At 47.4% G+C, this 22,316-nt stretch overlaps 1 protein-coding gene across 4 annotated transcripts in view; it reads right to left on the minus strand.

The window, feature by feature from the left end:
* PLXNA4 (plexin A4) overlaps positions 1 to 22,316 on the minus strand; it is a 449,429-nt gene that overhangs the window by 263,745 nt on the left and 163,368 nt on the right. The gene's annotated exons all lie outside the window — the stretch shown is intronic.

Here is a 22,316-nt window from a genome sequence, read left to right on the forward strand (position 1 = left end):
CTGGTTGTCACCATGTGCTGCACACCGGGTCACACCACAGCACACATGAGCCAAATTCCTATAAGGCAAAACCCAGCCAGAAGATGGGAACAATCCACAGCAGGAACTGTTCATCCTTCGCTCAGGACTCCTGCAAAACGTAGGGGGGTATGTAGGCAGGGATGGGGGGGGAAGAGTAACAGCTGGGATTCTGCACCTCCTCTCCTGCTCCCCTGCCCCTTGCCCAGGGGCACGTCTGCCCCGTGACGGGGCATCTGTGTGTGCATCTGTCACACCAGCCCCGTCCCTCCTCGCCAGGTGTCCCCAGACTGGAGAAGCCTGCTCTGACAGCCTTTGAAGTTCGATGCCACACGGCATTTATCACCATTAAGGGCCCTCCACGGGGAAAGGAATCAGGGTTAGGGTTGTATTTGTACCTTGTGGAACCTAGCACTCCCTTGTCAGCCCTCCTGCCTCATAAATCTCATCAGAGGGGGTGTTGCTGGTTTTCCTCAAATGGCAGATAAAATGAGCCACAGCCACTTCTGCTGTCCCTGAATGACATGGCATAGCTTAGGTTTATGTTTGTGTATTCCTTTGCTACCAAAGCAGGGTGGTTGGGCTCCCAAGGCAGTGGGCACAGCACCAAGGCTACAGAGTTCAAGAAGCATTTGGATGATACTCTCAAGCACTTGGTGTGACTCTTGGGGATGGTCCTGTGCAGAGCTAAGGGTTGGGACTCAATGATCCTTGTGGGTCCCTTCCAGCTCAGCATATTCAGTGATTCTGTGCTTACCTCAGCTCTGCTCACTGAGGATGGCTCTTGGTAGATTTTAACTCTTGGAGAAGGTCTGGGCTTAACCTTGAGACACAACGAATTGACTCAAGGTTAAGCCAAATAGGCAAGTGTGTTGGTAATTAAACAGTGGTCACTCAGTGGCCAGAGGTGGTGTTTAGCATCCTACCACAGACAAAACCTACAAAAATCCTTCCCCCCTGCAGCAGCACACAGCACCACAGCTCCAGAAACAGAGACAGAGGACACACTGCATCCAGCAGCAATGCCAAGAAACACACTCCAGACTTCCAGCTCTCTGGTACGGCTGCCAGCCCAGGAGATGCTGCAGCCCCTCTCTGGAAGCTGGCTGAGGAGTCAGTAAAGCACAGATAAAACTTTGACAGTCTGCCACCTCCCTTCATTATGCACGAAGTGCTCCTGCAGGCTGCTGACAGGGCTGGTGATCCACAGCGTGAACTCTGTGTCGAGAGAGCAGCTCAGCCCCTTTCTCAGCAACCTTCCTGGGATGCTCTGGAGACTCCTCTACAGCTACAGAGGGGACTCATGGGGAAAAACTTCGCTGGAACTGGGGCAAGAGATGGGCAGACTGGACCAAGGGACTGCTGTGTGCAACCATCTGTGGATAAATGCACGGGCACGCCAGTAACCTGTTGTAGAATCATAGAATCATGGAATCGTTTGAGTTGGAAGGGAACTTTAAAGGTTAAATAGTCCAACTCCCCTGCAATGAGCAGGGTCAGAGCCTGCTATTGGCAATGTCAATGAACTTAGGGCTGTTCACCAGATCCATCAACTTTAGGGGCATTACTCTTGCCCTCAGGAGCTCCCAGAAGAGTCTGGGGCTCACCATGCCGGGTGCTCTCCCAACACCAAACCAGATAGCAGAATCTCTCCTCAAGAGCATCCAGATCATCCCAGTCTCCCTGACAGTCATTGCTCTGCTGCCCACTCCTGAATTACCTCAGAACAAGGTAAAACCCAGTATACTGATGATTTCCTTGAACGATCTTTTGAGGAGAAACCCTCACTCACCATCCTTCACAACAGACAGAGCCACAAACCAGCCGAGGCTTTGCCAGGAATTCACATCCCATAGCAGCAGAGGTGGTCCCATGACACTGTCCACTCCTTCTGTCAGGAGGGGACAGAAGAAGTCCCCCTACAGCCTCCAGGTGACTTGTGAGCCACCTCCACGATCCATCAAACCGCGTGTGTCCCCTGCAGCAATCCCTGCCAGGTGACGCTGCTGTTTGAGTGCATTCTGCACGATTTTGGTTTCCATATGTCAGGCCACTGCTTAAAACGTCTGCAAGCATTTAAGAGAGCAGTGCACAACACTTGGCTCTCCGATCGGAAAGTGGCACTGATCATAAATGCCGGGCTGTCAACGTGATGTGGGCAACATCTGCTAATCCAGCCCTTCACCCAGCCGTTCTCCACAGCGCTCTTCCAACTGCATAATAAAGTGTGTTGAAGGACAAACAGGATTTTTTACATTTTTAGCCTGTTTGAATGTACCAGTGCTTTGATCCCAGCTGCTGGGTCAAATTAAAAGAAAGTCAGAAAGCGGCCGACGTGGAGGTCAGGCTTTACCTTTAACTACTCACAGAACACACCGACATATGGTAAAGAAACAGAAAACATGTATATGTTGGAGCTTTTGGTTTGCATTCTTGCATAATTTCAGTAATATTAAGGGCATTACATGTGGTTTGTTGCTGTTATGTCCCGAGGCCATAGAATGGTGTTGGTTGGGGTTTTTTTTTTAGTTTCCTCACAGGCCTTTGCAAGAAGCTCCGAGAACCAACTGTTGCAGAGCGAACTTCTGAACCTCTGCGAAAGCACAATGTGTTAAATTGCTAGAAAAGGGGGAAAACAAATGTATGATGTTCTGTGACATCCACAATCTGCAAAGCTTCACTCCTTTGGACTTCCCAAGGAGAAGAAAGGGATGACTGAGACATTTTTCTGTTTTAAACAATGACAAGCTCAGTAATAGATGGAGGCTTTAGGGCAAACCAAAAGCCTTCAATAACTAGTTGTTTAATAAAGCAGAGTCAATTTAATGTGGCCAACTGAAGAAATTATGCTATGGCCACCCTTGCATGGAAAGGGTCTGGTCACAAGGGTGGGTAGAGAAAAATCCCAGCACAAAGCTAGAAATGTCCCCAAACCCCCCAGTGCATTGGGTGGAGTCCTGCACCACTAAAGTGAAGCAGCCTGGAGAAGCTTTTGTGCACTGCTTTGAAAAGACTTGAATAACTCCATCGTTTCCCTATTTCACGGGGCAGAGAAAAAAACCCTCTTAAGCTAAGAAGAAAAGCAACCTCATCCTTGAGGGGGGTGGAAGTGGGAGCCTGGCTGCTTCCCTAAGTGCCCCCACCTCCCAGCCTCTCTCACCCCCACGTCCTGCTTTGCAAACAAACCCAAACCCTCCTGACTTTCCAACAGCTGCTCCCAGTCTGCCCAGCTCCCACATGGCACCAGCCTTCTGTACAGCCCCCGGCATCCTGCCAGCTCCCACCAGTATCGGCATGCCCACCGCTCCAGTCTGTTGTGTCACTGCTGGGGCCTGAATGGGATGAGGAAGGGGGGTGGGGGGGATGCTTCAGCATTTGACTGCTCGTGGATTTGTTCCATCATCATGATTTGCCCTCCAAGACAGATTTTGGAAGGAAAAGATTTCCTCCCCACTCGCTCCCCCCGGACCCTTCAAAGCATCCGCGTGCCTCCCATCTGGATCATAAATACACGTTTGATCCCGCAAGGTGCTGCTTGCTTTCATCTCCCACTGAATTCAAGGCAGCCTTCCCAGCTCAGGAGAAGAGGGGTCCCGGATGGGAAAAGAATTTGACAGATGCTTGCAAAGGATTAAGAGTTTCCAGTCGTTCAAGAGTCTCTCAGAGCGGAGCCTGATGGAGACACGATCAGAGGGAGAAACCGTGTTTGGACTACACTGAAAAACTACCTCCAGTAAGTGGTTTATTGGAGTGTTGTCATCCAACACGTCTCTCCTGGCAGGGATGGTGGCAATATTAGAATAATCTGTGCACCTGGTGCAGCAGCAGCAGCAGCAGCTCTACAATGAGATTAATGAACCTGCTGGCTGGCAAGGAAAACTTTGGGGAACAATTTGCCCTGCTGCTTCTTTCAATTCCCCCCCGCCCCGCCGTGGCAGAAGGGGGAAGAATGGGTCTTAATTCAAGAGGAATTTAGGGTCGTGCATCAGTATTTCCCATGCAAAGCAGGAGAGGTTGGAAGGCTGGGAACCTGCTCAGAAGCACTTCACTTCAGTATTTAACCTCCCTCCCCTGATGGAGTGTCTGAGCACGCGGATGGAGGTGAATTCCGTGGTTATTCCCAGGCTCAAACGTCCTGGTTGCAATCCAAGGAAAATGTCTCTTGTTGCTCTTAATTTTGGTTGGGGTTAGTCCACACCACTTGTCTCCTGCACTTTTCTTACTTAAATGAAACAGCTGTGAAGGGAAATGGGTCAGGTAAAACAAAACAACTTGCTTGACCTAAAGCAAAACCTGTTTTTTCCCTCCTTTCATACTGGGCTTTTATTATTATCATCAAAAACAATGTAACTACCATGCTGATATTAATCAATAATATTACAGTCGGTTGGTTCATTTCAGTGAATTCTGAAGATAAGCTTGGTTTCAAGAAGAATAATTCACAAGTTTCATTTCAAAACCCTAAACACAAAACATTTCCCGAATTTCTGTCCCAGCCTTGCTTGCTGATTGCTTTCATTGGGAAAAAAAAAAAAATTGCCCTGAATTTGAAGCAAGTTTTTCAGTTAGCATCACCCTGCACTTTTTGGTCATTGAAATAACGAGGGAAAAGAGCTTGCAGGCACTTCCACGCTCCCTGAAATGAAGTGGGATCTCCCAACCTGCTCCGCCGGGGGTTGTGCAGAGCACAGCCCTTCCCGGACGTGTTGGATTTACAGCTGATCCCTACACGTGCCTGGGAGGTGCCCAAGGTTTCTGGGTGGATGGCAGCCAGACCAAAGTCTGGCTTTGCAGTGGTTCTGCTCACTCCCAAAGGAGAGAAACCCACTGCAGATTTATACGGAGAATAAAAAAAGGGGAAAAAAAAAAAAAAAAAGAAGAAACCACATATGAAAACCACAGACCTCAAATACCACCCGAACAACGATTCTTGGTAGGAAAATGAATATATATGTCCAGAAATCCAGCTGCATCAGGGCCCTCACCTGAAGGCAACTCTCTTAATTCATGACAACAAATTCTGTGTGCAGCAACTGTGACAGCTAGTGCTGTTACCCACAGGAGGACACACAGTCAGAGGAGAGCTGGCCTGGAAGGTGGCACAGTTTTCACCAAGCCATCACCATCTGGGCTGTTGGACACACTTTTTTTTGGATCTGTTGTGGTTATCCACATAGTATCTAAGCCCTGAGAAGGAAAATCAATCAAAAGGCCGGGTCTCTGGTGGATGTCCTCCCTCCTGAGGTTGGTTTTGAGCATCACGGAGTGGGGTGGGACGAGCTGTGAAGGGCAAATCATTCTTAGTTTGGAGAATGAATGACACCAGGACACTGCTGTGCAATTAGAAGTGTCTCAAGCAGATGCAAGTGAAGCTAATCAAACACTGCTCTGCAAGTGTGATCATAAGCCTCATAATTAATATTACTCAATTCCCAAGAGGCAGAGGCAACGGGAATTCTCCTTTACGTGAGGTGTCGTGCAACAGCAAACCAAAAATCACAGTCCCTGCTCAAAAGTGCTCATGGCTCTGGTCATCTGCTTCGTGTCACATGGTGTCACCACCTCCTACACACCATCCCAAACCAGGTCATCCCCTTCTGGAGAATACAAGCAGGAAAACACCCGGGAATCCTTTCAAATAGCAGCACAACATCAAGGCAAGGTGTTAAATAATTAAGTGCCAGTGACTCCTTTGCCCACGTGGTGAAGGTGGTTGTGATGTCAAAAGCAGATGGCTTTGTCATCAGGGGGGAGGTGGCTGCACAGCAGATGGGCACTTCAGATACAAAGATCCTTTTCATGCAAATTGCCCTCAAAGATAATTTAAAAAAGAAAAAAAATTACAGAGAGAGAGAGAGAGAGAGAACTGGAGAAAACATCTGATGTGTGAGCAGTGCAGTCTCTAAATGGAATATTTTCTTTTTTTCCCATGAAGCATCGGGAGATTCTTAAGCTCCAAAGTGTTCATTTGATTCCTCGAGGCTCCAGTCTCACATCTCCTCTGCACTGTGCTGCCCTAATATACAACACACTCAAAATTGCTGTCTCTGAGTTTATTTCTAGAAACCCAAACACTGTGCACCTGTTTACACACAAAACCTAATACAGCACAGATTATTTTTTTTAAAGGAACTTCCATCCCAAGTGCCTCCAGTGGATTTACAGCCAACACACAAACAATGCTAGAAAACAACCAGTTTATACTTCAGATGGGTACACTGTGATTTTAAACAATATAATCAGACTCATCCTTCAAGATCAGCTCATTCCATGGGCAGGGACATGTTCCACTATCCCAGGTTGCTCCAAGCCCCATCCAACCTGACCTTGAACACTTCCAGGGATGTGGCAGCCACAGCTTCTCTGGACAGCCTGTGCCGGTGTCTCATCACCCTCACAGACAAGAATTTCTTCCCAATATCTAATCTAAATCTCCCTTCTTTTAGTTTAAAACAGTTCCCCCTTGTCCTGTCAGTATCTGCCCATGTAAAAAGGTCAGTCAATACAGGGACAACTCCTCTTCTGAACCAGTCCCACTTCATATATTGCAGTGTTAAGTGAGGTGAGAACCAAGAACATATCTGAGAATATCAAGCTTGAATTAGAAAGCATAGAAAATCTCTTAATCCACTGAAGAAGTGCAGATAATTCTGGGGTGAGACACGACAGCAACTGGAAGTTTATTCAGCATCTGAAATTCTCCCAGATGTTTCCAGAGTGCCTAAATAAGAAGGGAAAGTAAGTATGCAAACAAAACTATGGCTTCAAACCAAGCCTACTGCAACCACAGAAACACCATCAAAGACATAAGCCATGAAATCATTAAAACTGGAAAAGACCTGAGATCATTGGATCCAACCATTGACCTGCCACTGCCACCTTCATCATTAAACCATGTCCCTAAGAACCACATCTACCCATTTTTTGAACACTTCCAGGGGTAGTGATTCCACCACTTCCTTGGGCAGCCTGTTCAAATGTTTCACAACCCTTTCCATGAAGAAATTTTTTCCTAATATCCAATCTGAACCTTCCTTGGGCACAATTTGAGGCCATTTTCCTCTTGTCCTCTTGTTATCCGGGAGAAAAGACCAACTCCCACCTGTCTGTGACCTCCTGTCAGGGACTTGAAGAGATCAAAATGTCCTGGTCAAGAAGAACAGGTGTATTTAAACATTCACCGAGCAAATAGCACATGTTAAACACACTCCCACATGCCCAGGGAAGGGAAGATGTAAATAATGGATGTGAGATCCATTTCTCCTGAACTGGAGCGGGTCCCAAATGTGTGGTCCATCTCCAGTCTGAGGATGCAAATAGGTGAGACTCAGGAGAGGGCATTTTTTTAGGGATATCAGAGGAATGCACAGGCAGCAGAGGGCATTTTTAGGGATTTCAGAGGAATGCACATGCAGGGATGAAAGCAGGGAGCTGCTGTTCCATAAGCACTGGAGCGTGGTCTCCCTACAGGGCAGCCCTGCTCTCCAGAGGGGGTGGTAACTGAAAAGAAGGGATGGCACAGCCTCCTGCTCTCAAAGAGCTCAACTGGACCACAAAGCACCTCAACAATGATAAATAGAGGCGTTTATTTTGGGCAAGGAGCTCCAACCCTCAAAGGCACATTTGCTGTGAAGACTGAAGCGATTTGGGCAAGGAACTCCAACTCTCAGCGGCACGTTTGCTGTGAAAACTGGAGGGATTTGCTTTCCCAGCTTTCAGCTCCTTCATCCCCAGCTCCCATCCCTTCCCTCTCCCTCTCTTCCACGTGTGATGTGCAGGCAGGGATGCTGCCATCCACCTCCTGCCCAGGGCATCATGTCATCTGCTGTGCTGAACTGGCTTCCCCCTGGGAACCCGGGAACTACCATCTGAATGGGGCTGGAGATAATGAACCCTCAGCAATGAGTAAATAACCAGCATCCTGCCCATATGCCCAGCTGCATCCAGGACCCTGGTGACAGCTCCCTGACAAGGGCAACAATGTTTTTTGATCCTTTGCCTGCAAGGTATGGTACCATCCAGCTCAAAACAGTGGGGAGTAAAGGCTACGAGCGCCAGGGAGCATCCTGTGTTCAGAGATCCCTTTAATTCCCCTGCACATGGAATTGCTGCCCACATGGCAGCCTGCATACCCCCCCTGCCAGCACCAAGGAGGATGAAAGGACAGGAGACTAGGAAGATGTGGGAAGTGAGATGGGTAAAACATCAGGTGACGCCGAGACTTTGGATGCTTTTCTGGCTGGATCACCGGAGTTGCTGAGTGCAGAGGTCAGACCAGCCCTGGGTAAACCCCCACTGGCAAAGAGCCTGGATGGTACCAAATGCTACTGTCCTGAATCACAACTCATCTCTTTCCCTGCTGTTTTTTTCTCTCTGCCAGTGCAGCCAAATCCACGACACAGGAGGTTATGGCCAGCGCTGGTGCAGGTGCATCCTTCCCACATGTTACCCATGATTGCTGGTCAAGGGGTTAATGTCGGTTCAGTTAAGCTTGTCTGCCCAGATGAATGAACACATGGGCATATAAACACTCACAGAGCTCTGCCAGTTGATTTAGGATATCACATCAATGCCCTCCCAGTTCCTGCTGAGCTCTGGTGTCTGCCACCTCCATCCAAACTTCTGGCCCGCAGTGGCACAAAAGCCGTGGGTTGAAAATTAAACCACCCCCACTCCGTGGCTTGCAGTCTGTAAGAGGTTCAAGTCCAGTTGGCTTGAAGCATGAAGACAGTGGGACCAGAGGTGTCTGCAAAAGATGGTAAAGGTGGAACCTTCCTCTAGCTGGAGGAGGCCAAAGCAATGGGTCACCCAGCCTGGGCACAGACCCTCCGAGTCCCTGCACACCTACACAAGTCACCAGCCCAGGCAGAGCTGATGTCCCCCTTCACTGCAGCCAGATTCAACTTTTCACCACAACAATCACACCTTCAGCTGTGATTTTACCTGAAGCCACCTCAAGGACTGGCTCCTCAAAAGAAAATAATAGTAGGCACAACTCTTAAAAGTCCAAATCACAGGCACGAGCAGGTTGGTGGCAGTTTGGGTGGTGGATTTTGGTGTAGGACATCACCTTTGCAGTGGTTGGATAAATTTAGTCTAGTTCATGGTTCAAAGCTCCTCAAAACTGAAGGACTGGAGATTTTGGGACTCTGGTTTGATTCCATAATAGCTTATATCAAGTCCAACAGAGATAATGTTTGGTTCAAACAGAAGTTGGTTCTAGTAGGAGGCCCTGAAAGCTGTATAAATTACTAACTTTTACTTTTCTATGCTTTTCAATACTCCACTCTTTTCTCTTTCTGAAATCTGACCATTCCTTTGACAAGAAATGAGCCTAACATAGAAAAATGAAGTCAAAACCAGAGTTGTTACTGGTTTGCTTTCACCCCACTGAGCTTTAGTCCGTCACTGCGATGCTGAGTTGGGAATTAAGTCATCTCAGGCTTCCCATCCAGTCAACAGAAAAAAAGACAGGCACCTTCCCAGAGCAAATCAGGCCTGAAATACCCTCTGGAGGTTGTGACCACACAGTAATTGTGCATCGACTTAACTGGTCATTTTTAACACATTTCTAGCAGCTGAGCAGAAGTGAATAATTTCACCTTCCTGGGGTCCAGCTGCACAGTCTAAAGTGAGAAACTGTTTGTGGGCAGCTGCTTGGGAAGGGGTCATGTTGTAAGTAGATATGAGAGATCTTCTGTGCTGCTTCCCCAGTATCCCAGTATCTCTAATTAGACAGAGTCAGCCCTGTGCTGGCCACCTTTGAAAATCCTGCTGTGACATTTTACCCAGAAAATCAACAGTAACCTCACATTTAAACTAAAAATCCACTGAAATGCCCCCTCTGAAGCCTTGTGGCAAGGAGCACACTGAGTCCAGGCAGGGAGGACAGAGCTGTTCTTCTCACCATTCAAAGGCCTGATCTCTCCAAAATTAACCCTACACTGTGGAGCTAAAAATCACCTACAAACAATTTTTCCCTCCTCAACGCTGATAGTATTTTGCCTTTGTCTGCAGTCATGCCCATCTCATGCTGGCAAGAACTACCAGGTTTTATTAGAGAATTTATTTTCATTTCTATGAGGATGCATCTGAGATGATTCACACAGAGCAAACTTCACCTGCACGTCTGCAGAAAGCTGCCCCTATGGAAACGGGATCCTGAGAGTTGCCTTTATCCAGTTGCTAATGGATGTTTAGCATGTGAGAATCCGTATCTGCCGAATTTTGAACATAATAAGCTTTCTCTGAGCTTTTCATATGAGAGATATCGACTGGAAGTAATTCAGAGAAGTTATTCAGCAATTGCTTGGCACAACAAAAGAGCTTGAAACAGATTTACTGCCAGTTGACAGCCTGCATGCCACACTGGTGCAGCTGCCCACTTCTCCAGGAGAATTCTTGACATGCTGTCTGATCTGGGCTAGCCCACACCACCAAGACACCTTCAGAGAGGTAAAATAACTGTATTTTAAACGGAGAAAACCAGCCCAGTTTATTAATCAAACCTCTGGGGAGGCAAAAGCCTGGTTTATTTATTAATGTATTTGTAGGATCCACAGGCTGTGGGTGTTGGAAGGAGAAATTCACAGTGAAGATGGTCTCAAAATCCAGCCAGGGAAGCCAGCAACACTCACACAGGGACAGACACACTGCAAGATAATTTATTTCCTTTCCCATCATCTGTCATTTGGATACACACATTTTATCCTTCAGGCTTGCTCCCTACATCAACCATCGCCTCAGCTGCCTCGGTACAAGATTTGGCCGGTTTTACACCCTGACAGGGGGATCTTATCCCAGTATCTCGTTCCCTGGCAGCTTTGACGTGTCACAGTGTCCTGGCTACAGGAGTTTTGAGCAGGTGCAGCCCCACTATGTCTTTATAAGGATGCATTTTTTGCCTCTTTGCTCCGTGACTTGGTGCTTCACGTCTGAAGTGTTTGTGGGCTCCTTGCCAGGGCATTGCTTTCACACTGGATCCCAGTTTAACGTCCCTTGTTTTCCTGCCTCCTGCCAGCAAGTGCCATTTTTTACCTTTTGAAAGTCTTCACTGCAGCAGGTGGAAGAAGGTGGAGACTCAGCAAAGTGTGCATGGGAAAAGGCGGGGGGGGAGAAAAAAAGGTAAGAGAGGCCGGGTTCCAGCCTCAGCACCTACTTTTTGTGTGAGTTAGAGATCAGAGAAACTAAACCCAACGGAGTGGTTTGATTATCACAAGGGCAGAGGGTGAGGATGGGGAAGATGAGAGCTGGGAGACCCCCTCCTTCACCTCCTGCAGGGCATCTCCTCACCAGCCCCTCATCTCATCTGGAAAACCCACCTGGTTTAGAGCAGAACAAAAAGATTCCGTAATGATGGTGTGGGGAAGCAAAGGACCTGTATAAAGTGAAGGAAGGGAGGAAAGAAAAAAAAAAAAAACACAACAAAAAGCCAGCATCAAAGAGAGGAGGGAAGAATAAAAGCATTTCTCTGCTGATCCACAGCTGAGCTGGGCAAAGTTATACAAGATAAATAAAGCTGACATTACAAAGCTATGGTTAATTCATTTTTCTACTTGTCACCACTTGGGATAATTGGCCTATACAACAAATGTGGGGGAAGGAGGTTGGCTTTTTTTTTGTCTCCTTTTTTTTTCCTTCCTGAGAGGTACAACCAGGATTAGACTGTGTGCTACACCACTGATAACATAAAGAGAATGATCCAAAACACTCCAACTTTAATCCAGAGGGGTCACCAGTGAATAGTGAGAGTGCTGGAGGATGAAGTGAGACCTGGTTGTCTCTATGGTAACTAAACCATCACTAGAGCAGGGATTGACCTGGAGCCTTCAAGCAAGTTTGGCTTTGTCCAAGGCACTGTACAGTGTGAACTATTGTCTGTCCTCCCTCCCAGTTTCAGGAAGATTTTCACAGTAGCTCAGTTTATTCAGAATTCATAGAATCATTTAAGAATTCGGGATGGAAGGGACCTTTGAAGGTCATCTAGTCCAACCCCCCTGTAATGAGCAGGGACATCTCCAAGTTGCTCAGAGCCCCGTCAAACCTGACTTGAATCCAGGCTTCTGGATCCTTCAGCTTCTGGATTCAAGTGATTAACTTGGAATCCCAACGTTCTCTTCTTTGTGAAAAAGGAAGCTCTGGGTGGGTGAGGAAAAGCCTGAAATTATGACCTCACATGCTTCAAAATGAGGAGGGGCAGGTTTGAAACAGCCCCCCATTTTATATGTGCTGCCAAACAGAGAACACCAGCTTGGAGGTTTCAGAACACAAGGACAAATCAAGATAAAGGAAGGGGGCTGGAAGTCAGCATAAACACAGAGAAACCAAAAGACAATCAAAAAATTTCAAATTTATAATAATTTTTAATCTAATGATTTTGAAGCCTGACTTTGTGATTTCATAGCAGGTGACCCCAGATGGCCACTGGCTTCCAGGGCTGTTTTATCATTCCATGAAAAGTTTATAGAAGCAACCAGCTCTTCATACATGTTCCCTCCTATCAACCAGAAAATTGTCTCTAAGTCATCGAGGGGAAAAAAAAAAAACAGCTTCTTTTCTCTCTTATCATGACAAAAGCATCTTTTCTTTAAAAGAAATCATCTTCTACGTGTGAGACAACTCTACCAGCAAATGCTTTTTGCTCAGTGCCTAATTCTCCTCGTTTTCTAAATGCCACATGCCAGTTAAATACAAAATCTGTGGGGAAACCCATTGTAACAGATAGAACATGTGCCCATGAGCAAGACTCGTGGTGGGCAGCAATCAGGGTCTTCAGCACCAGCTGATTTGGGGCATCAGCTGAGGTTCAAGGGGTATACACCATACATATGAAATTAGGAACTTGTTATTTGCCTAATTAAATCCAAATCTCAAATCCCAGTGCCCCTTCTAAATACATGAGTGTTTCTACATTTAGTTACAATTAAATATTCACAGCCCCTAATGGCAAAACTAGACAAAAGTAGGTGGTCCAGGCAATGTTTCCAGTGTGTTCAGATCCTCACCAAGTCTCAGCTTTAGCCTCAGTATTTTCTGTTATAAAATGTCCCAGGAGAAGGAGACAACGAAGAAGTGTCTGGTTTTAAAGGGAATTTCCAGAGGTCAGTGGGTGTCCCTAAGCCATGGGCTCTGCCTGGGAGGCCTCCCTGACCAGCTTCCCTCAGTCTGGGAAGAGTGGCCTTGGGTCCACAGGACAGCAAAGAGAAGGAAAACATTTTCCACTGCAAAACCCTTTAAGGGAAGGACTGGCTTTAAAAGAGAGCAGTGGCATGTAGGAACAGAGGTGTTTTTGGGGAAAGTTGATGTTTCCATACCCCAGCTGAGACAAGGCTCAGAGTACAGCCAACCAAGGTGGATTCAGCTCAAACACCCATTTCTGGTGGTGAATGAAAGCAGGACTATTCACAGAGAGTGAATGAGATGTTTCCTCATCAGAATAATCTCCCCAAATGGGAAAACCATGACCCTTTGCTGGTAAAAATCAATGTATTGACTTCAATGTGGTCTCCTTCTGACTTGTATCAGCTGAAGATTTGGCTACACCAGGCAATGAATGCTCTATTTAGTGGTGTGGTCATGGTGCTCACACTGTTGTGAGAACCATGGAATGGTTTAGCTTGGAAGGGACCTTCAAGACCATCCAGTTCCAACCCCCTGCTATGGACAGGGACACTTTCCACTGTCCCAGGTTTCTCCAGTCTGGCCTTGAATGCTTCCAGAGATGGGGCAGCTACAGCTTCTCCGGGCAAACTGTGCCAGGGCCTCACCACTCTCCCAGACAGGAATTCCTTCCCAATATAGTATCTAACCCTGCCCTCTGACAGTGGGAAGCCATTCCCCCATGTCCTGTCACTCCATGGCCTTGCCCAAAATCCCTCTCCAACTCTCTTGGAGCCACAGGCAAGATCAGCTTTTTGCTGCTGGGCTGCATTCACGAGCCTTGGGGAAAGGCAGATAAATGAGGGATGGAGGAGACACTGAGCACCAGGATTGGGGAAAGGCAAGGTAAAGTGGAAGGGAAAGATCCCAAATCATGCCTGGGACCATATCACCTTTCCCTGAAGCCCCTACCTGGAACACAGCAGTGCAGGGAAAGTGCACACATACACACTCATCGACACGAGTTGTGGTGCTACTCAGAGTTTTAACAACATTAGAGGGTGAGAGTGTCATTTCCTTACACGTGAGGCTCTCAGTGCACAGCCTTGGAAATAAATCCATTTCCCCCTTGCTTCTCCCATACCTCTATCTTGCCTCCATAAGCCAGAGCCATTTAAGAAAGTTTAGAGACCTTTCAAGAAGTTTGTAAAGCAATTTATTGGGACTAGGATTCTTGCCCTCTATGAAACCGGATGACTGAGTCACCCTGGGCTTAAATGTGCAGAGCACAGAAGGAGCCATAAAAACCTTGAAAAGAATCCTGAACAGCCTCACTATGCATAGAAAAAAAATCACATTTTTATATCTAGCATTTAAGTGCTTCTAGGATTAGAAATAAATATGACACATTCTAATGCAGGCCCAGTCCCTTGGATCAGAGAAAATTCACTTCTCCATCTCCTTGTGTCCCTGGATATAAAGACATTTTTAGGCCCAAGAAAATTTGGAAACCTGCCTGTCCTGAGCTATGGGAAGGATTAGCGTGAGAATTGAAACTGCAAAGTTAGAGGCAGAGGAGGGGGAAGTACTAAAGTACTAACTTTGACAGATTAATTTCATTTCTCCGTGTCCTTGGCCGCTGAGGATGCACAAGAGTTTTTTTGGGGTCAGAATGAATTCAGAGGATTGGGTGAGAAGGAAAGGGTCGGCAGAGCATGAACAAGAGTGCAATTAAACACCATGTGCTCCTTGAGATCTAGCTTGGGGTTACCAGCAACAGGGGATGAAGGAGATGACAACTCTCTGCCCTTTACCAGCTCTTGCGCTATTCCAACCTTTTCTTTCCTCGCCGCCTGCCAGCTCTCCCTCCACCCCCAGTCCCAAATGCCCAATCCCAGGCATCCATCCCCCACTCCTTCGCCTTCTGCCCCCATCCCTGAAGGATGGATGAGCTTTGCCAGAGCAATCTGGCCCTTGCTGGAGAAAGTGCTGAAAGCCGGCAGGCGGAGCGAGCGCGGCAATCGATTGGACACGGGACATTACGGATCCGGGGCCAGAGAGTGGCAGCTTTGTGAGGCCGAGCACACGTGAGGATTAGGGCATTAACAAAGCTCCCTTAACCCACCAGCCTGCCCCAAGGTAGGCTGGGGTGGGGAGAGAAGGGGATAAAGAAGTGGCAGCATGAAGTCGCCTTCCACACACACACCCCCACACACCGTACAAAGGAGCAGCGGGAATAAGAAGTCCTGGAGACACAAACTGCCACCTGGGACCACGGAGCCACAGAGCCGCTCCTCGGGGCTCTGGGCCAAATTTCCTACCAGCACAAATCCGTTTGATGCCAAGAGAGCAACCCAAAGATGAATTGGACCCGGTGGGGAGGGTTTATGGCCTTTAGTTCAGGCAGGAGAGAGGGGTTGTGCCAGCTGGGGTGTCAGACTGCCTGGCTCGAAAGGGCTTAGGCACCTAAATCTATTAGGTACTCCAAAAAAAAAAAGAAGTGTTTTCTCTGATTTTAAGGCCTTTTTTTTTCCACCCTCTTTTCTCTTTCCTGAAGGCAGCTTTGAGGACCTCTGTTTACTATTGTTCTTAATCGAAAAATAACAGTAACAACTTGCAAGTACAAAGGGCCTTTTATGTTTCTGCCGAAGCTTTTATCTCCACGCGTTTTAGTGAGTGCTACATCAAAATCACCCCGCCCACCACCGAAATTCCGCCGTCTCCGGACTGCAGAGCAGCAGCTGGGGAACAGTGTGGAATAAAGCTGAGCAGCAGCCCAGGACAGCCAGGAAAGGGGAGCAAGGTGTGAGGCTGAAGCTGACAGACCCCCCCCTCCATCCCAAAATCAGGACTCTACCTCATAGCAGATGAGTTGAGCAAATAGTTCGGCAGCAAGAAGGAGGCCCAGGCATTTATACATTAGATATGAGGAAGAAATTCTTTACTGTGAGGCACTGAAACAGGTTGCCCAGAGAATCTGTGGCTGCCCCATCCCTGGAAGTGTTCAAGGCCGGGTTGGGTAGAGCTTGGAGCAACGTGGTCTACTGGAAGGTGTCCCTGCCCATGGCAGGAGGTTGGAATGAGATGATCTTTAAGGTCTCTTCCAACTGAAACCATGCTGTGATTCTATGATTCTATTTAGCATCTTGGAAAAATGTACCTGCTGCTGTTTTCCTGGGCTTTGAGGGGATGCCCCTACTCCGCTGGTCCTGAAGGCCCTGGCTGCTCCCACCAGGAGACTCATTCATGGACACAGACAGCAGAACATCCTTCCCACATGGCCATGTGCTGTCTGCACAACTCGTATCTCGGAGAAGATCAGATTCCCACTCAATCAAGCACCTTCAGAGCACACCCAGGCTGACCATTGCCTGAACAGAGTGGTCTTTATATCCTGGCAACACCATCCAGGGAAAGGAAGCCTCACCAAGCCTCTCAGATTTCAAGGAGCATCTGGATGAGGCTCTAGGTCATATGGTTTAGTTTCAGGCAGGCCTGTGAGGAACAGGGCCTTAGACTCAATAATCCTTCCAACTTGAGATGTTCTCTGGTTTTGTGGTTCTGTGAATGTTAATGCTGGAGGAGCAGGGGACTGTGGTCTAGCAGGACTAAAGGACTGAGGGATTTATGTAGTTATGTCAGTAAAAGAAGTTCAGAGAGCAATCTGTGGGACAATAATATGGCTGTTTGAGAGACGTCTTCTGAAAAATCCTAATTTTATGGAAAAGAATGGACATCTCCCAAGCAAGCAACGGAAGAGAGCACCATGGGCTGCTAATTGACATTGAAACACTGGGAGACAGGGAGGGCACGGGGAGGTTCAGTGATGGAAACCCTGACAGAGGATGGGGCCAGGGAAAGTGCAAAGCTGCGGCTTCCAGGGAGCATGAAGAGGATGGTGGAGTAATTAAGACATAGGGAATGAGGGCAGAGAAATCAAGTTTGAGGTGTGTGGGTAGATAAGAAGGGCTGTGTCTCTGAAGCTGTCAGTGAAAGGCATCTGCAAAAAGCTGGCTCTGTATCTGTGACTGTAGGAGAAGGTCAGATCCTGTGCTGGGACTGAGTGATGGTCAAGGCAAGGATTTTGACCACGGTGCCTAAGAATAGTAAGGCGCAGAAAGCCTGAAAGAGAAACCAGACCCTTTGCAGGCTGATATTCACTGCTTTTCATTACAGATCCCAACCTGGGATGTCTTTAGAGAGACTTCCCACTGTCAACAAATGAAGCAAATGGAAAAGAGGCAACCTGCTGAGGTGAGCTGTCTGCTGTCCCTGCTTTGGAGAAAACCTTTTCCTTCCTAAAAAGGGAGCATGCATGTGGAGCCCCCTTAGAAAATAAAAAGGGGCCAATTCCCTCATATTAAGCCTGTTATTAGGCTCAGAATCAAATTAAACCACAGGACTTTTCACTAGCAAAGTGCTATTTTAAGGCTTATTAGACTACATTAGGATTGGCATAAATTTCCACTGACATAATATAGGCCTTTAATTGGATTTAAGGGCGAGGAGGCTGCATTAAACTAAAATCAGTCCTCGCAGAGGGAAATTGGGTATTCTCCTCACAACTCCTCTGCTTTCCCTTGGCGTGAATCCCAAGCAGCCGAGCAGGCTGGGTAACCCATTCAAATCCAGATGCAATTGCTTAGAGCCTCCTATATCAATTTGATAAGCAAGCTGGCTGCCAAAACACAGCACAGCCACCACTGCTTCTTAGCCAAAGCCTTGCTGCCGTGGCCAGAGCTCTGGTTTCCTTTGCAGCTCGGGCAAAAAATGGCATTTTCTTGGCCACAGTCTGCCTGCCAGACTTCATGTGAAGTATTTGCCCGTGAAAGGTTATAATAACAAAAATCTCAAAGCCAAGACCTTGACTTAACCTCCAAAGAGCTGAAGGCATCAGAGCCACAGGCAATAATGAAAACATAACCCCCTGTGCTGGAAATGTGAGTCAGGAGTCACTCCTGTGACCTGGGTTTTTTCATGTGTCCCCTGATTAGATACGGGAGGGTCTCGGGAGCTCGGAGGTCACGGGCTCTCTGTGACACATCCCTCCTTCCCCCAGGAACCTGAGACCAGCCCTGAGACGTGCACAGACAGGTCTGGCACTCTTGGCATGAGTGGGGTTTACACTCATGAGTCCTCAAGACATTCTCCACTGAAAAAGATATTACAGGAATTAGGAATTGTGTGTGTGTGTGTGTGTGTGTGTGTATGTTTCTCCTAAACCACTCACCCCTCGTGAGAGACAGAAGCTTGGGAGGAGAAAATAAATCCCACTTAAATATTGAGTGGGGCAAACTGCACCTCAGGTTTAACAAAGGCAGAGACTGAGTGATCATTCACTGATCATTCATCCTGCACCTTAAGAGATGTCCCTTATTTGGGACTGGCTCTACCAAAAGGCATCTGAGCTCTTCTGAAGTCCCAGAGACACAGAGACACCTTCCACCACGAAAATACTGCTTTGTACATTGCCAATTGATATGATGAGTTTGTCCACACCCTGTAATGTCTTGTGACAACTTTGTCAAATAAACACAACCCTTTCCTTACAACACCAACCACTTTCACATCTGGCCGTGCAGGGATGGGGGTCTCCTAAACTAATTCCTGCAGATGGGAAGCAGTTTTAATCTAAGTTCAGCCAAGCTTATGGATGCTTCAAGATTCATTCTTCCAAGGTCACAGAGCTTCTAAATAAGCTTCAGAGTCTTTTCTCTCTTAACCCACAGCCTCGTAAGTTTGGGGGATGCTCTCAAACCTTCCCTTCTGAAGTTGCCCAGTGCCACAGTCGTCAGACACACACTTTCACCAGCAGTGGAATATCAAGAAAATTAATTTGCTGCTTTTTTGAAGAAGAAAAAAATCCCAAAGGATGCTCCCAGGTGAGGATTAATATTTTTGAAAAGTAGATTTTAGCAGAGATTTTGTTATGGCATGTTCCACATGCGTCCATGAGTGGTGTTTCTGCATCACACGAGTGTGTGTGTGGTGAGACGTGACATGTCACAGCCCTGCAGCTGCAGCCCATTAGCACAAACCTTCAGCTGCCCAAGATGGTGATATTTTTCATCTGATGAAACAAACCTTATTCCTTCTCTGATAGTCCTGGGATTACTTCAAGATGTGTCCTGGAAGCTCAGACAGGCCAAATGGGGGCTGATGGATTCAGGGTGGCCACACACCTCAGCGAGGCTCTGTGCCTTCCAAGCAGATATAACCCTTTTGCTGTTGCTCTGCTGCCACATCCCTTGCAAGTGACCCCAAAGGTGACACTCACTCACCCTAATTTGAAGCGTGTGGGACGCGCCTGCCATGCAGGGATGACTCAGTGGCCAGCAAAAGCTTCATGGGAGTAGCTGGAGCTGGACAAAAAACTTTGATTACACTGATATCTCAACCTCATGCTTAGCTTTGATCATATCCATTAGAAAAGCCCAGTTGACTTCATCGTGCAGCGCCTGAGAAAGCCAGGGAAAGGAAAAGAAAGCTGGGAACCCCAACATGCTGCTGAATGTCAGGAACAAAGATGGTTTTGCTGGATGACAGTCACAACCATGAATTTGAGACCTAAAGGTCTCTCTGGGCAAACCTTCCCTATCCAGGTACCTTGCCTGTAACCAACATAGCAGTCTTTGTAGTGCAGATATCGTGGAAAACATGACCTTGCTTTGGGGAGTTATTTCTCAGTGGTTGTAGGAATCTCTTTTTTTCCTTCAGTTTGGATGGAGAAAAGCTTACTTTGGAGGTTTAGGAGTTTTTGGTGATCAGTGCAACTCTGCAGATGAGCCACACGTGGGCCAAGGAATGGACCTGCAATGCTTTAAAGAAATTTCTGCAGTAAGTGAGCTCTGTCAGGGGCTCTTCTGGAGAAGATCCATCATGAAAGGGCTGCTCTGGCTCTGGTCTCAGCCCCTGATGATCCCACACCCACCTGTCCCAGTGAGAAACAGGTGACTAAAACAGGAGGAGATAGCACAAACTCAAAGTAAGCAGGAGCTGGCTCCTCAGGGCATTTCTATTTTAAATACTCCACATGATTCTACACTTTCTGGCTCCAGATGGGACCCAAATACCAACAGATCAGGGAAAATGCTGTCCTCGTGATATTTCCAAAGTAGCCAAAGTCAGGGAAATTCTAGACAGAAGATGGATTTTCCAGCTGTAGAGAAAGTAGGTCAAAATATTTGGACTTTTGGATGCTTTGCTGCACTAAACTTCCTCCAAATGCTCTGCTGCTCTGTGCAACCAGTTACTGCCAGCTATGCCAGGACTGCTCCAGTGATGCCAGAAAGGCAAACCAAGAAGAGGTAGATGATTTTCCAGCCCTGTTGCTTTAACAGACAGCTTTAGAGATGCCTCACAAATGCGTTTCTCTCCTCCTCTGCCCTTGGATGTGATCTCCAGACCTTTCCCAAGCGTTGAGAACAGACTTGCTCTATTTTGCAGCAGCTGAATTCTGCCTCAGCAAGAAAACAGAGGCTGAATATGGAGGCACATTTCTGCTAGTCTGTGGGCAGGTCTCTCCTGAGACCCAGGAGAAGTCCCATTGCTTGAGGCATTTAGAGTTAGACTGGTCAAAGCTCCTGGGAGTCTCTGTGGGGAGAGAATCTCGCCCTAGCCCCTGGAGAATGGAACAGACCTAATAAGCCTTCTCTGTGTCTGATTTCTCTGATCCTCTGATTAAAGTGTGTTCATATCATTTGCATTTGAATTTGCTTTTATCCACCCCCCCCGATGCCAAAACATGTAGGCAAGGCAATTCAGGAGATGATGTGTTTATGTAACTGTAAACTAGGTTTATAGCAGTTTAATTAGTAATATTAATAATGTCACCTAAGCTTAATGAGACCAATTATAACACAGTAAATATTTCTTATTGGATTACAAGTAACAATATTGAAAGATGAACTTTCATGCTCGGTCAAACTTTCTAAACATATTATTTAAAAAGAGCGATAAGACAGTTTGCTTTTCACGTGTGGATTGCTCTTTTAATCTCAAAAAGGGATAATTATTGCATATAAATATTTGCAGATGGGAAACACCGTCCCATTCGACAGCACCTCTCCTCCTCCTGCTTTTGCTTCTACTTATTGGGAGGGTAGAGTGGGTTGCCCGGTTGCACCAAGTAAAAACATCTTTTTGATGCTCCAAAAGGTGATTTTGAGCCGTTGTGATGCACAGAGAAAAAAGGGTCAGAGATGTGCCAGAGAGGATGATCAAGGTTACATTAATCTGCTTGTGATGTGCTGTATTTCTTTAGGAACTGTGGATGCAGAGGAGCCCGAGTTAGGAAACACCCTCTGGGTCATCTGGGATGGGTCTTTCATATGACTTTCACTTCGGCCCCAAGGCAGCTTCTGAAGGTGGCAGATGGAACCAGTTAAGACAACTGAGAGCTGTTTAAAATGCTATCAATAACACAGCCCCATCTCTCCTCATACCATGTAGGATTATCCTTGGCAGTGTCTTGCCCCTCAGGAGTACTCAGATCCTGCTCACTATTTCCTGAGCCTGGTGAATTTGTCCCAGTTCTCATTCCTATGCCTGGTTGACCAATTGCCTTTGTTTGGGTACAGGTAATGATCAAAATTGAAATCTCTGGAATAAGAGTTCTCTTTAATATTTTAATATCTTTATCAATTATCTGGATGAGGAGATTGAGGACACCCTCAATAAGTTTGCAAACAACACCAAGTTGGGTGGGAGTGTTGATGTGCTGGAGGGCAGGAGGGCTCTGCAGAGGGACCTGGACAGGCTGGATCCATGGGCTGAGGACAATGGGATGAGGTTCCACAAGGCCAATGTCGGGTCCTGCCCTTGGGTCACAACAACCCCCTGCAGCTCCAGGCTGGGCCAGAGGGGCTGGAAAGCTGGAAAAGGCCCTGGGGGTGCTGGGGAGAGCGGCTGGACATGAGCCCAGGGGGGCAGGAGGCCAATGGATCCTGGATTGGATCAGGACTAGTGTGTCCAGCAGGAGCAGGGGAGGGATTGTTCCCTGTGCTGGGACCTGGGGTGGCCCCCCTGGAATCCTGAAGGCAGTTCTGGGCCCCTGAGACAGGAGAGACACGGAGGGGCTGGAGCGTGTGCAGGGAAGGGAAGGGAGTTGGGAAGGGGCTGGAGCAGCAGGAGGGGCTGAGGGAGCTGGGGGGGCTCAGCCTGGAGCAAAGGAGGCTCTGCTGCTCCCTGACAGGAGGGGG

Source organism: Lepidothrix coronata, unplaced genomic scaffold (assembly GCF_001604755.1).
Source record: "Lepidothrix coronata isolate B3197 unplaced genomic scaffold, Lepidothrix_coronata-1.0 Scaffold20, whole genome shotgun sequence".
In the NCBI taxonomy this organism is placed as follows: Eukaryota; Metazoa; Chordata; class Aves; order Passeriformes; family Pipridae; genus Lepidothrix; species Lepidothrix coronata.